Here is a 15,884-nt window from a genome sequence, read left to right as displayed (position 1 = left end):
GTTTCCCTATAACAGTAATAAAAAACTTTATTTGATTTATCACCATTAAAGGTGGCATCTCAGAGCAATACAGTAGATGTAAAAACAGATAAAAGGACCACAGATTACAAAGTAAATGCATATAAGAAAGACAAGCAGTTAGAGGTGCTACCAAAATTAGAAAATGAAGCAGATACAGACACTAAGTCTTCTGAAAAGAAAGGTTCTGAGGTTAGATTTAAACTGGCCCTGGTGTGTGTGTGTTTGTGTCTGTCTGTCCTGTGATGGACTGGCGCTATGTGCAGGGTGTATTCTGCCTTGTGTCCGTCGCTTACTGGGATAGGCTCCAAATCCTCTGTACTGGATAAAGAGATTAGAAATGGGTTGAAGTAAAGGCACTGTGTGGATGGAACTATACACAGTGTTAGAAACCCACTATGAAATGGCAGCATCTCACTGAGAATAAAACATTTTATAGTGCTGGCTTAAGGAAACAGCCTTTCCACCCCTCTTGCACATCAGTATCCATACCTAGTTATTTAAACAAATTGCCTCTAATTATAAACATCTTAATATGCTGGCTCTGTGGATCTTCATCAGCTATGTTTGCCCATTCCTTCAATTCATGTGCATCCAACACACAGTTCAACGCTAGCAACTACACAAAATCTAAAATATGATCTCTACTTGCCACTTACAATACCAACAGTACCAGCTAACTTTAGTAGTGACATTTTCATGGATCTTTTTAACAATAAAATTTACAACATCAGACTTCAGACACAATTAAACAGGCCTCAAAAAAGTCTGGTACAAACATTTTCAGCATGGAATAAACCGTTACTTTAATGGTATAAACCTTAAATGGATTCATATTCTCAATAAGATTTGGTGCTCAGTAACATGACTTAGAAAATGAAAGAAGACATACGTATCATGCTTATCCTTCTATTTTTCATAATCGTAAACTCCTTAAGGCAGTTACATTTTCTCTGTTCTGACCTGGAGTTACAGAGAAATTTAAATTCTAATAAGAGATTTGTAATGAGGAAAGTCATACCAATCACTCATACAGTACCAGGATTTGCAATTACAATACAAATACTTTCTTTCTGTATGTTTATTTTGCAGTTTGAGTCTATGGCATTCCTTTGGGGGTCTATACTCCAAGGCATGACTTTTTTATGTATAAACATCAGTATTTACTGCTATTAATTACTGTACGATTTATAGTTGAAATCTGAGCCTAGATATAAAGTTAAAATCTCGACAAAGCAATGTAGGAAATACAGAGAGAATAAATCCTTTCTGACATCTAAAATCAGTTTCGATCAAGGTCTCTAAAACGAACAAGAAAAAGAGGATTTTCGGAGGGCAATTACGCTGTGTTTATATAGAATAAGTGATTTATGAGCAATCTAATTTCTTGTTCGTTTAAAACAGTGAAATGTCAGCTGCAAAAGATTGCACCAGAAACAGCACTCTCTCTGCCTGTCATAGACGTTCAGGAAAGGCTGAATGAAGTCATGTCAAGTACAATAATTCGGAGATCAATAATAACAGTTGTAGGACAGTATATAAGGAGGATAAGGATTTTGAAGTTGACTCGAAATCTGATAGGTAACCAGTGCAAGGACTTGAAAACAGGTGTAATGCATCCCTGATAGGATTCTTGCTGTCATATTCTGAACATATTGAAGATTGCTCAGTGTGGATTTAATTTCCCGAGTGAACAGGATGTGCATTTATTAATTCTAGAAAAAAAGCCTTTCTTGATTTCTCTAGTTCTTAGTTTCTCTAGTTCCCTTTAAAATAAACTATTATTCCACAATGCAGAGTATTACATGGCCAGTATTTACACATGATATTTGTGATTTAAAGAAATTAACACAAGCAGCTTTTGGAGATTTAAGTGTTGGCTGAGTTATTGCAGGATAAAAGACTAGAGATGTTGGCAAGAAGAAGATAATTTGGGGAAAGCTGAGGAATACACTTATAACAAGAACACTTCCTAATGGGGTTAGGCATACTTTTGATGAAGATGATGAAGTTAACAGACTATATGTTTACATAGATACTGAAATAAGGATTGTATTTTAGATTATGTGTAGTTGCTGGCATTGAACTGTGTGTTGGATGCACATGAATTGAAGGAATGGGCAAACATAGCTGATGCGGATCCACAGAGCTAGTATATTAAGATGTTTATAATTAGAGACAATTTGTTTAAATAACTAGGTATGGATACTGATGTGCAAGAGAGGTGGAAAGGCTGTTTCCTTAAGCCAGTACTATAAAATGTTTTATTCTCACTGAGATGCTGCCATTTCATAGTGGGTTTCTAACACTGTGTATAGTTCCATCCACACAGTGCCTTTACTTCCATCCATTTCTAATCTCTTTATCCAGTACAGAGGATTTGGAGCCTATCCCAGTAAGCGACGGACACAAGGCAGAATACACCCTGGACATAGCGCCAGTCCATCACAGGACAGACAGACACAAACACACACACACCAGGGCCAGTTTTCCCATAAACCAATTAACTTACCAGTATGTTTTGGAGTGCGAGAGGGAGTCATATCACACATATGGAGAAAAACCATATAACCCAGAGAGAACATGTAAACCCCCCACACACAGGATGGCAGGAATTGAACCTAGGACCCTAGTGCTGCAAGATAGCAATGCTAACCACTTTGCCACCATTATAAATGGATGGATATCTTAGTTATCTTTCTAGTTCACAGGTTTGCATGCATAACTTAATTTTGAAAGCCACTGAGACATCAGGTACTACTGTTGTATTTATGAAAAAGAAACAAAACAAAAAACATACTAACAACTGTGCCATCCTACTCCTTAGTTAATACATTTTATTATTCATAAACAGTTAACATTGTTAGCAAAATATTTTGAATTATATTTAACCCTATTTTTTCTTTAGTTTTGTATTTAACTTATTATATGATAGTCAGACTTAATGTATATTTGAACAATGAAAATATATTTTTACAAGATTTTACATTAAGCACTTAAAATTAATATGGTTAATAATAGTAAACTGTAACATGCTGTAACAAGATCGGTTAAACTGCGAAGAAAATGCTTTCATAGAAAATGTTTCAGGTGTGAAGAACATAGATCTCCAATGCAATTTCAACCAAACCTGTTCCCACACACCCTGCCCCCACTACCATTAGAATATACACAAAGCACTCAAATCTTTCGAGCTAATGATCGGGTGACCCAAGAGAGAGCGAGAGAAACACCAAGGTGTGCGGAACCAGGGAACTATTTACATGGAAAACGGGCGATCTCCCCAAACTGTCCGCCCGTTTCACTGTTACCTGGATACCTCTTTATTTAGAACTCACTAACACTGATTTTTAGTTTAGAAGGATTCAAGTAGGGTTTTAGATAAAAGGCAGTGACCTTAATCAAGCCCAAATCATAATTGAACCCATTCAGAGCCTACATTACATTTTAGCGTTTCTTTCTGAGCAGAAGACCCTCACACCTGAAGAAGGGGGAGGTGTTTTTCGCTGGAAATCTCGCCTGCTTCTACTTTACAACCGGAGTGCTGGGTGTGACGAATTAAACCGGTTTTACAAGTTTCAATCACAGACCATGTGACATGGGAGTCGGGAAACTAACACACAGCGCCACCGGATTTGATAATGCTATAAAAACGCTATAAAATAATGTGACTTGGCACAGAACAAGTTTACAGCACAGTACAATAATAAATGCTGACCATGACTTTAGAAGCATAAATTGCCTTACACTCAATTTAAACACAAGCTGTCTTTAGCCCTCTAAGCTGGTTCATACAGAAATGTAGAGATCCAGGCTCAGAACACACAGCTTCATTAGCGAATACATATGCAGGACAACTAGAGAAGACGTTTTACAGAGGATGGATTTTTAGAAACATCCCATCAGTGACATCACTGAAGTCAACTCCTAGGTACTGTAACTGTCGTGTGGATAGTTTCACAAGAATCAGACAAAGGTTTAAGCATCGCTTGTTCTAGATAAAACTAGATAAAAAACAACAACCCATAATGTACTTCTTTGCTGCTCTGTTTGCCCAAATCATATATTCACAACGTGAAATCTAGAAAATAATATTACGTAACCAAAATCCGCAATATGGAAACAGAACCTGTGTAATTGTTGATAGATGATGTACTCGTAACATTTTTTCAAGATGAACTACAACATTTAAAAAATGACTTGTATGTACTTGATATCTCTAATCAATCCACGGGTCCCAGCACAAAACGAAACTAAAATGCATCCATTTCGCGCTTCTTATTAGTTGCTCAAAAGTAATTTGACCGTATGAAATGCATAATATAAACCTAGAAACATATACGTGAGCAGTACTTAAGCACTGTAGTATCGGTGTTAAGACATACCTCTCAAATACTGTAAATCAAGTTAAAAATATCTCAAGACCGATTCTGGTCATAATGAAACCATGTTTTGTGTATGTTTTCTTTAAAGTACCGAGACCAGCCATATATGTTTATGTTCCAAAATTAATATCTTTTATGGCCTTCACACGCGTTGCAGTATACTCCTATTCTTTTTATGCTCAGCTACTAAGATTTCCCTTCAGTGGTAAAATTAGATATGAATATTCAATACTTAAACGGGCACAGTTAAGACATTAAATATACATATACATACTGTATACAGTACAGTTTGCATACGGTAATATGTTTATGTTCCTAAATCAATCTCTTTTATGAGCATGTGAAAGGCATGGTGAATCACTGTACTTTGCATGATTGGAAACAAATGCGTGATTGCGAAATGCTGTGGTGTTACTTTTACAAAGACGGTCAATGAAAAAAAGAATGTTGACCAGGGCAATACTTTGAGTTTACACTTACAGCTTGTCCAAGGTCATTCATTATTAATACTATTAGTAATATCTTCGTTAAAGACTTTGATGGCCACAGCTCAAACATGAGAGGTTGAGCTTTATTAGCTCCACCTTGCGGAAATTCCGGATACTATTATTTTGCTTGTCGTATTATAGGAGAATTTACGGTAACTTGCGGTATTTACCGGTAGCTTGCGGTAGACTGCGTACAGCATACTGCAAAATAATGCGGTATCACCCGCGCATTTTGAATGTCTGCATCTGTAACCTTTGTACATTATCTAAAATGTGACTGGTTAAATTTCAGCATAGTTGCAACCCCCTTTATAAAGGGTGTGCACACGTAAACAACCTAGGCATTAAAAGTTTTTTTTTATTTATTGTTCCAAAAAACAATATTAAAATTGATTAAAAGATCTTATTAAATGTGAAAAAATCTGATTGTGAAAAGGTCAAATTCTTAGTGAAAAACTGAGTAATGTGAGGAAAGATGAAATGTGGGAGCCCCTTGACTCCTCATGTTGTTCTGTATTTCTCTCTCATTCTACTGGGAGTGGTGCCGTCGCTTCTGGATAAAGTCTGTCAGTGGTCATTCCAGACGGGTCAGGTATGACTGTGCTTCAGCACAAGAAGAAACATGTGACTTGCGAGGATCCCAACAGTGTCTGCTTTTTTTCCAGAGTCTGGATAGCTCAGTGGGTAGAGCATCAGACTTTAAGTCTGAGGGTCCAGGGTTCAAGTCCCTGTTCAGGCGGTTGTGCTTTTCTTAAATCTATTGTGAATGTCATTCTAAATCGTCTTTTATCTTTCACTCTTCTAGCTGTACTGTGGTTATTTTAAATGTTCATCACTTGTATTTTCTTTAGTTTTTCCTTTCACAAACCGAAAATGTTCAAGGTGATCTTGTCACCTGACTCCATGTAGATAAATTAAAAGAAATCACAGTAGAGTAAACGACACGCAGTGAGGAGCTCACGCAGTGAATACTTTTGAATACGACAAAAGGAAAGGCACACTACACATCTGCGGAACATCACAAAGTAATTTTTTTAATTAAAGGTTCAAGGAAACCTAAATATGTTTGCTAGAAGTATTTCAGAATAACAGTCAAATCGAGCACGATTGCTGCATCGATCTGCCGTGTGAAATTAGAATACTGTTTGTGCATAGTATAAAATACGCTGTTCAAAGCTTTTCTAAAACTACAGAGAAACGTTTCAGAATGAGTCTTCCTGTAAAAATAAAATCTCTGCATGGGCGCTATAAGCAGAGTCTGAAGCCTGCTTAACAGAAGAACTATATTCAGAAGGCCAAAGAAGTTAATATTTCACCAAGTGAGAGAAAGCATCTCAGAAAAAGGAGGTGCAGTCTCTTCCATGCAGCTCAACACCACAAAGTCAGACTACAAGTGCTGAAAAGCCACTATCAAGGGTAACCCGGCCGAGCGCTCTAAGGAGCTGGATTAAAGCTTCATCTCTTCGGGGGCTTGAGTTGGAATCCCACTGCTCCCCAGTATCTCCTTGTTAAGAATCATGGTTTTGTTGTTGTAGATTCTGCGTGATTAAATCAGTTTCAGTAGAATTAATTTGAACAGTCATATTTGCTTTATTCCTCCTACCATGGCAATTTGTGCTCAAAGATTTAACTTTTTTGTATTTTAAAAAACGTGCTAGCCTTGATGGGAAAGTAAGCAGAACCGCAAGCGTGGTGGACAAGTGGTAAGACGTCAGTATCAATTAGGTCAATAATCTGTTAAACATTTTATGCCATTTTTTCCATAGATGTTCACGTTGGAACAATGAGAAAGGTGTGCCTGGATGCACTTGAACCATCACCTTACTATCATTTTAGTCCCAACCTAGCCGCACTAAGCAATTGTACCACAGAGACTCCAACGAGTTGGTTTTCTCCATTTGCAGTTTTGGGTAAAAAATAATCTGCACTTTTAAGCAAGTATTGTATTTCAAATTTTGCAAATTTCTTGAAAAACGTTGTTTCAGAGAAAAACTGAGTAGACAGGAATAGCCCAGCCAGTAGAATATCGAACTTTTTATCTCTAGGTCCCTAGTCAGGCGACTGATTTTCTTGCAACTACTGTGAACCTGCGAAATAGATGGTCTTTTGTCCCTCAGTTTTTCAAGTTGTTCTATGAATGTTTAAAATGTTCAATATTTTTCATGCTCTTCAGCACTTTCCGTCACAAAGTTTATGGTGTTCTTGGTGCTGTTCTGCATGTAGATAATGTAGACGAGAGCACAGGTAACAATGCAGGACAAGCAGTGAGGAGCTCCCGTAGCTTTTAATTCAGTGCAGAGTCCAGAGGGAGGCCTAGGTCGCTAAACGATCAACAGGTATCTAATAATGACGTTCACAAAGGTGACAATATGTTTTTTTCTACATATCCTTACATTTACCCGTACAGCACAACGTTTTTTCTATACCCTCAAATCCCCAATGTATAGAAAAAACTCCTGAGAAACACAAGTATAGAGTGAAATCACAATAACTTATACAACAAATCTATTCAAACGCCCAGATATGACAGAACACACCCCTTTAAATATGTATTTCCTTCATTTCAGTTTTCTTCCCTCCCCAGGATACCTGAAAATTCACTATCGCATATTAAAGGCTGTACATGTAATACATCTACTAATAAAGATGGACATTAAAGTTAATTATTAAAAAATTACACTTTTCATTAAGACATGTATTGATAAAATTATTGTGAATAGTTGTGGTGTCTGGAAAGCAATTTTTGTTAAATATAACAATTTTCAGGCGAGTGGTGCATAAGCTTGTTATTTAGTGACTAAATTATTTCCACTGCATTCACAACAGTTCTAATGTGTTTGCTTGTTCCACATGGCCTTCTACTGAGTTGTTTTCGGAACTGAAACCTATAAGAACATTAAGATGCACCATGGCCCAGAATCGTTCATTGGAACTAGGATTAATATCAATTGAAAGTACTCCAAAATAAAAGATTTAACCTGAATATTAAAAGGGTAGGAAAGTATTAAAACGACACCATAACGTCTTAACTTCCAATCTTCTTCCTGGTTCAGGTCATGTACAGTAAAATGACATAATCAGTGGAGTCATGCCGAGGTTGAAAGTTTAAGCCTCACCTGGAGCCTGGTTTTCTGTCTTGAAAAAAAAAAATGTGTTCCACAACGGCATGAAATGATCACGTCTTTCACTCTACTTCTCTCTTGTAGTAAAGCAGATCTTGCTGTGAGCATTTGCTCCGGTAAATTAGGTCACTTTTCATGTTAACTCACGTCTTCTAAACACAACATTTCCTGGTGCATGTTTTCTCCATGAAAAAAAAGTCATTTTCCCTTACATGATTTCTCGCTTTGTTTCATCAAAGAGTGCAGAAAGAAGAAAGAAAGGAAAAGCGTCGTAAATGAACTCTGCAGCCCTTGGGAGATGTCAAGCGCATTGGACATGAAAAGTGCCCAATAAAAGCCATTTCTCTTCGTTTCTCTTACAGTCGGGGCTCCTGTTGCGTGTAAAGGAGGCAGCTTGCTCAGCCAGCAGACTCAGTGCTTACTGAACGCAGATGGCTCAGAGCGGTGTGTCCAAGCGGCTGTAAAAGAGGAGAATTCTGCTGGCGCCGTAGCTTAGTTGCTTTAAGTATCTGTCTCGTTAACTGGAGATCCTGGCTCCACATCCCAGCTGTGCCTTTCTTCCTGTCTTTTCGTGCAGAAAGTACCATTTTGGACAACCGCATAGGGCTTGATTTAGTTTAATGCATGAATGCATTTCCTTTCTGCAACAACTTGTTTTTCAAGAAATTCATACAGCTTGTGAAAAATGAAATTTAATTCTTGGCTATCAGAGCAGAAGGAATATTGCCGACTGGCAAGAAAATGCAAGCAATGTTTATTTTTTGACCGGAAAGGTGCGAATGGAGAAAAGCCTCTCTCGTCAGTCTCTGTGGCGCAATCGGCGAGCGCGTTCGGCTGTTAACTGAAAGGTTAGTGGTTCGAGCCCACCCAGGGACGGGCTTCTTATTATTGTCAATGTGAACACTGGCTCCGCTAAAGCCGAAACCTTAACCCTCTTTCTATTTGCCGAAAATGCGAGTCTTTTGCCCGTGTCCAACAACAACACTTGAGACCGGGGAAGTCCAATTGTTACCAACACCGCAACTCCCCAGACAACCATATTCACCCATGGAAAAGTATCTTTGAAGGGCTGGCGGGAGATATCATTTATACTCCTGTTGCGTCCTCTGCTAAAATAGTTTAGAAATACAACGCCGATTTGTTTGAGAATTTGACAAGCATTGTTACGTTAGCACTGTGAAGTTGGATGTTGATATTTTGATATATTTACCTTCATTTTAACATAAATGCTGTACAATCTATGCTGTACAATCAAACACAGGCATATTTTGAGTCTCGTGCTGATTGTCCTGTGGTCCAAAAGAAAATTTTAAAGCTGATACATTTTCGATTGTAATTTGCATCTAGCTACAACGTCCCTGGAAAAGAGATTTTATTAGTTGCGTGCAATCGGTATCTTTTACTTTACGTATGGTCGTGGAAATAGTTTTAAAAATGTTTTCTAAAGAAGATTGTATTGCCAGGACCTGCCTTTAGCGCTCAGTAGCGATTACGCTGTTGATATAGATGGAGAAGAAATGTCAGATGAATTGATGATCTAAGCTAAAATAGCCCTAACACGCCTCCTGTAACAGTGTTTGTATTCATAGCAAGAAATATTAGTTTTCAAACCCGAACGTTGCTTTTGCTTAAGTGTTATGTAACCATTAGCGGTTTCGGTAGCTTCTGAAGAGCGCACTTTTCCAAACTGAAGCCTATAAGAACATTATTCAAGATGCACCATGGCCCAGAATCGTGCATCGGGACAAGGATTAACATCAACTGAAAGTACTCCCAGATAAAAGATTTGACCGAAAAATTGAAAGAGTAGGCAAGTTTTAAAACAACGCCATGACGTCTCGATTTCCAATCTCTTTCCTGGTTCAGACCATGTCCAATGACATGAGCAGTGGAGTCATACCGAGGTTGTGAGTTCAAGCCTCACCTGGAGCAGCCTGGTTTTCTGTCTTGACAGCTAAACAGTGTTTTGTGTTATTTGCTAAATGGAGAGAGGATTCTGTGTTAATTGTGCTCCTCCTGGGAGAGGTCAAGATGAGAAGTTCACGAGGCTGGTGGTAAATATCCTGTCCAGGAATATCGTGGCTGTAGGGGGTCAGATCTATAGATGTAGTAAACACATCAGTGGAGACGGTGTGTCTGCTCTCTGTGAGAGAGCCGGGCGGAAAGAATAATCTGTGGTCTGGGAAGAAGAGACCCTCGTTGGAAGAGCGGCGCTCCTCACAGCAGAGAATGAAAAAAAACTTTTCCAGGGACGCTGATTGTTCTCTTTGGGGGAATTAAAAGCACTTGAGGCAAGTGACCTCGTGGCGCAACGGTAGAGCGTCTGACTCCAGATCAGAAGGTTGCGTGTTCAAATCACGTCGAGGTCAGCTGGTGATTTTGCAGGTGCTGCTGGTGCCGAACCCGGCACTTACACCACGCAGTCGGGTTTTATCTGTACACCGCATGGGTAATCTGAACGAAGTAACAGCGCAGTACGGAACACCCAGTCAGGAGCTTATGCAGCGAAGCATCTTGAACACGGCAAGAGAAAAGGCACACTGCACATCCGCGAAACATCACGTCCGGCTTTAAAGACAGTAACATCAGAGAATGGAAGTTTCAGACCTCCTTTCTGTTACAGGTTCAAGCAAACCTGAAAGTTAGGCAGTGTTTGGTCACTTTTGTATGAAAAAGTGTCTGAAGCCTGTAATTATAATTTGCTCTTTTTTAATTGTGGTTGAAATCCTCTCCCATGTACCAAGACCTTACAGTATATTCATGTTTACTTAAATGACTAACGCTATTGGACATTAGTTGGTGTTTTTTTTTGTAACGATTTGCTATTTCATGCAGGAAAGAAAGAAACCCAGACCCAACGTTTGCTTTCAGGTGCGGTTCATTTACATTACGGACATCTATTTCTGAGGAGCCTGATTTAAATCACACAACCCCGGTAGAAGTCGAATCGACAATCTAATCAACCGAAATCAGACGCCTTATCCATTAAACCACTAGCCCGTCACGTAAATGAATTGCACCATGGTGAGTTCAGCGCCGCTACTAGTAATACCCCACCCCCATCTTAAATTTCTACGTGAGAAACGTGTTTTCTACATTTTTATCAGTTTTTAAAAATCATCACTTTAAGCAGACAAAGCCTTCATGTGTCGCTCTGAATTTCTAATTGATTTAGAATTCCAAGAAAAAAGCGTTTTGTTCCACAACGGCGTGAAATGCTCACGTCTTTCACTCTACTTCTCTCTTGTAGTAAAGCAGATCTTGCTAGGCGAGCATTTGCTCCGGTAAATTAGGTCACTTTTCATGTTAACTCACGTCTTCTAAACACAACATTTCCTGGTGCATGTTTTCTCCATGAAAAAAAGTCATTTTCCCTTACATGATTTCTCGCTTTGTTTCATCAAAGAGTGCAGAAAGAAGAAAGAAAGGAAAAGTGTCATAAATGAACTCTGCCGCCCTTGGGAGATGTCAAGCGCATTGGACATGAAAAGTGCCCAATAAAAGCCATTTCTCTTCGTTTCTCTTACAGTCGGGGCTCCTGTTGCGTGTAAAGGAGGCAGCTTTCTCAGCCAGCAGACTCAGTGCTTACTGAACGCAGATGGCTCAGAGCGGTGTGTCCAAGCGGCTGTAAAAGAGGAGAATTCTGCTGGCGTCGTAGCTCAGTTGCTTAAGTACCTGTCTCTTTAACTAGAGATCCTGGCTCCACATCCCAGCTGTGCCTTTCTTCCTGTCTTTTCGTGCAGAAAGTACCATTTTGGACAACCGCATAGGGCTTGATTTAGTTTAATGCATGAATGCATTTCCTTTCTGCAACAACTTGTTTTTCAAGAAATTCATACAGCTTGTGAAAAATGAAATTTAATTCTTGGCTATCAGAGCAGAAGGAATATTGCCGACTGGCAAGAAAATGCAAGCAATGTTTATTTTTTGACCGGAAAGGTGCGAATGGAGAGACCCCTCTCTTGTCGGTCTCTGTGGCGCAATCGGCGAGCGCGTTCGGCTGTTAACTGAAAGGTTGGTGGTTCGAGCCCACCCAGGGACGGGCTTCTTATTATTGTCAATGTGAACACTGGCTCCGCTAAAGCCGAAACCTTAACCCTCTTTCTATTTGCCGAAAATGCGAGTCTTTTGCCCGTGTCCAACAACAACACTTGAGACCGGGGAAGTCCAATAGTGACCAACACCGCAACTCCCCAGACAACCATATTCACCCATGGAAAAGTATCTTCGAAGGGCTGGCGGGAGATATCATTTATACTCCTGTTGCGTCCTCTGCTAAAATAGTTTAGAAATACAACGCAGATTTGTTTGAAAATTTGACAAGCATTGCTACGTTAGCACTGTGAAGTTGGATGTTGATATTTTGATATATTTACCTTCATTTTAACATAAATATAAACATAAATGCTGTACAATCTATGCTGTACAATCAAACACAGGCATATTTTGAGTCTCGTGCTGATCGTCCTGTGGATCCAAAAGAAAATTTTAAAGCTGATACATTTTCGATTGTAATTTGCATCTAGCTACAACGTCCCTGGAAAAGAGAATTTATTAGTTGCGTGCAATCGGTATCTTTTACTTTACGTGTGGTCGTGGAAACAGTTTTAAAAATGTTTTCTAAAGAAGATTGTATTGCCAGGACCTGCCTTTAGCGCTCAGTAGCGATTACGCTGTTGATATAGATGGAGAAGAAATGTCAGATGAATTGATGATCTAAGCTAAAATAGCCCTAACACGCCTCCTGTAACAGTGTTTGTATTCATAGCAAGTAATATTAGTTTTCAAACCCGAACGTTGCTTTTGCTTAAGTGTTATGTAACCATTAGCGGTTTCGGTAGCTTCTGAAGAGCGCACTTTTCCAAACTGAAGCCTATAAGAACATTATTCAAGATGCACCATGGCCCAGAATCGTGCATCGGGACAAGGATTAACATCAACTGAAAGTACTCCCAGATAAAAGATTTGACCGAAAAAATTGAAAGAGTAGGCAAGTTTTAAAACAACGCCATGACGTCTCGATTTCCAATCTCTTTCCTGGTTCAGGCCATTTCCAATGACATGAGCAGTGGAGTCATACCGAGGTTGTGAGTTCAAGCCTCACCTGGAGCAGCCTGGTTTTCTGTCTTGACAGGTAAACAGTGTTTTGTGTTATTTGCTAAATGGAGAGAGGATTCTGTGTTAATTGTGCTCCTCCTGGGAGAGGTCAAGATGAGAAGTTCACGAGGCTGCTGGTAAATATCCTGTCCAGGAATATCGTGGCTGTAGGGGGTCAAATCTATAGATGTAGTAAACACATCAGTGGAGACGGTGTGTCTGCTCTCTGTGAGAGAGCCGGGCGGAAAGAATAATCTGTGGTCTGGGAAGAAGAGACCCTCGTTGGAAGAGCTGCGCTCCTCACAGCAGAGAATGAAAAAAAAACTTTTCCAGGGACGCTGATTGTTCTCTTTGGGGGAATTAAAAGCACTTGAGGCAAGTGACCTCGTGGCGCAACGGTAGCGCGTCTGACTCCAGATCAGAAGGTTGCGTGTTCAAATCACGTCGAGGTCAGCTGATGAGTTTGCAGGTGCTGCTGGTGCCGAACCCGGGACTTACACCACGCAGTCGGGTTTTATCTGTACACCGCATGGGTAATCTGAACGAAGTAACAGCGCAGTACGGAACACCCAGTCAGGAGCTTATGCAGCGAAGCATCTTGAACACGGCAAGAGAAAAGGCACACTGCACATCCGCGAAACATCACGTCCGGCTTTAGAGACAGTAACATCAGAGAATGGAAGTTTCAGACCTCCTTTCTGTTACAGGTTCAAGCAAACCTGAAAGTCAGGCAGTGTTTGGTCTCTTTTGTATGAAAATGTGTCTGAAGCCTGTAATTATAATTTGCTCTTTTTTAATTGTGGTTGAAATCCTCTCCCATGTACCAAGACCTTACAGTATATTCATGTTTACTTAAATGACTAACGCTATTGGACATTAGTTGGTGTTTTTTTTTTTGTAACGATTTGCTATTTCATGCAGGAAAGAAAGGAACCCAGACCCAACGTTTGCTTTCAGGTGCGGTTCATTTACATTACGGACATCTATTTCTGAGGAGCCTGATTTAAATCACACAACCCCGGTAGAAGTCGAATCGACAAACTAATAAACCGAAATCAGACGCCTTATCCATTAAACCACTAGCCCGTCACGTAAATGAATTGCACCATGGTGAGTTCAGCGCCGCTACTAGTAATACCCCACCCCCATCTTACATTTCTACGTGAGAAACGTGTTTTCTACATTTTTATCAGTTTTTAAAAATCATCACTTTAAGCAGACAAAGCCTTTATGTGTCGCTCTGAATTTCTAATTGATTTAGAATTCCAAGAAAAAAGCGTTTTGTTCCACAACGGCGTGAAATGCTCACGTCTTTCACTCTACTTCTCTCTTGTAGTAAAGCAGATCTTGCTAGGCGAGCATTTGCTCCGGTAAATTAGGTCACTTTTCATGTTAACTCACGTCTTCTAAACACAGCATTTCCTGGTGCATGTTTTCTCCATGAAAAAAAGTCATTTTCCCTTACATGATTTCTCGCTTTGTTTCATCAAAGAGTGCAGAAAGAAGAAAGAAAGGAAAAGTGTCGTAAATGAACTCTGCCGCCCTTGGGAGATGTCAAGCGCATTGGACATGAAAAGTGCCCAATAAAAGCCATTTCTCTTCGTTTCTCTTACAGTCGGGGCTCCTGTTGCGTGTAAAGGAGGCAGCTTGCTCAGCCAGCAGACTCAGTGCTTACTGAACGCAGATGGCTCAGAGCGGTGTGTCCAAGCGGCTGTAAAAGAGGAGAATTCTGCTGGCGCCGTAGCTCAGTTGCTTAAGTACCTGTCTCTTAAACTGGAGATCCTGGCTCCACATCCCGGCTGTGCCTTTCTTCCTGTCTTTTCGTGCAGAAAGTACCATTTTGGACAACCGCATAGGGCTTGATTTAGTTTAATGCATGAATGCATTTCCTTTCTGCAACAACTTGTTTTTCAAGAAATTCATACAGCTTGTGAAAAATGAAATTTAATTCTTGGCTATCAGAGCAGAAGGAATATTGCCGACTGGCAAGAAAATGCAAGCAATGTTTATTTTTTGACCGGAAAGGTGCGAATGGAGAGACGCCTCTCTTGTCAGTCTCTGTGGCGCAATCGGCGAGCGCGTTCGGCTGTTAACTGAAAGGTTGGTGGTTCGAGCCCACCCACGGACGGGCTTCTTATTATTGTCAATGTGAACACTGGCTCCGCTAAAGCCGAAACCTTAACCCTCTTTCTATTTGCCGAAAATGCGAGTCTTTTGCCCGTGTCCAACAACAACACTTGAGACCGGGGAAGTCCAATAGTGACCAACACCGCAACTCCCCAGACAACCATATTCACCCATGGAAAAGTATCTTTGAAGGGCTGGCGGGAGATATCATTTATACTCCTGATGCGTCCTCTGCTAAAATAGTTTAGAAATACAACGCGGATTTGTTTGAGAATTTGACAAGCATTGTTACGTTAGCACTGTGAAGTTGGATGTTGATATTTTGATATATTTACCTTCATTTTAACATAAATGCTGTACAATCTATGCTGTACAATCAAACACAGGCATATTTTGAGTCTCGTGCTGATCGTCCTGTGGATCCAAAAGAAAATTTTAAAGCTGATACATTTTCGATTGTAATTTGCATCTAGCTACAACGTCCCTGGAAAAGAGAATTTATTAGTTGCGTGCAATCGGTATCTTTTACTTTACGTGTGGTCGTGGAAACAGTTTTAAAAATGTTTTCTAAAGAAGATTGTATTGCCAGGAGCTGCCTTTATAGCTCAGTAGCGATTACGCTGTTGATATAGATGGAGAAGAAATGT

General features: G+C 39.9%; 3 non-coding genes across 3 annotated transcripts; all 3 read left to right on the top strand.

Annotated features, from left to right (window-relative positions):
- The first annotated feature begins 10,310 nt into the window (after positions 1–10,310).
- On the top strand, positions 10,311–10,382 carry trnaw-cca (transfer RNA tryptophan (anticodon CCA)). Its single transcript has one exon. It is a non-coding gene; the product is annotated as a tRNA-Trp (tRNA).
- A 1,599-nt stretch (positions 10,383–11,981) lies between these two features.
- Positions 11,982–12,055, top strand: trnan-guu (transfer RNA asparagine (anticodon GUU)). The gene has a single exon. It is a non-coding gene; the product is annotated as a tRNA-Asn (tRNA).
- Positions 12,056–13,491: 1,436 nt separating this feature from the next.
- Positions 13,492–13,563, top strand: trnaw-cca (transfer RNA tryptophan (anticodon CCA)). The gene has a single exon. It is a non-coding gene; the product is annotated as a tRNA-Trp (tRNA).
- The last annotated feature ends 2,321 nt before the right edge of the window (positions 13,564–15,884 follow it).

Source organism: Atractosteus spatula (genome assembly GCF_055471065.1).
Source record: "Atractosteus spatula isolate fAtrSpa1 chromosome 10 unlocalized genomic scaffold, fAtrSpa1.hap1 SUPER_10_unloc_7, whole genome shotgun sequence".
Lineage (NCBI taxonomy): Eukaryota > Metazoa > Chordata > Actinopteri > Semionotiformes > Lepisosteidae > Atractosteus > Atractosteus spatula.
The sequence above is the reverse complement of the archived record's forward strand: the minus strand, read 5'-3'. Positions and strand labels throughout refer to the sequence as shown.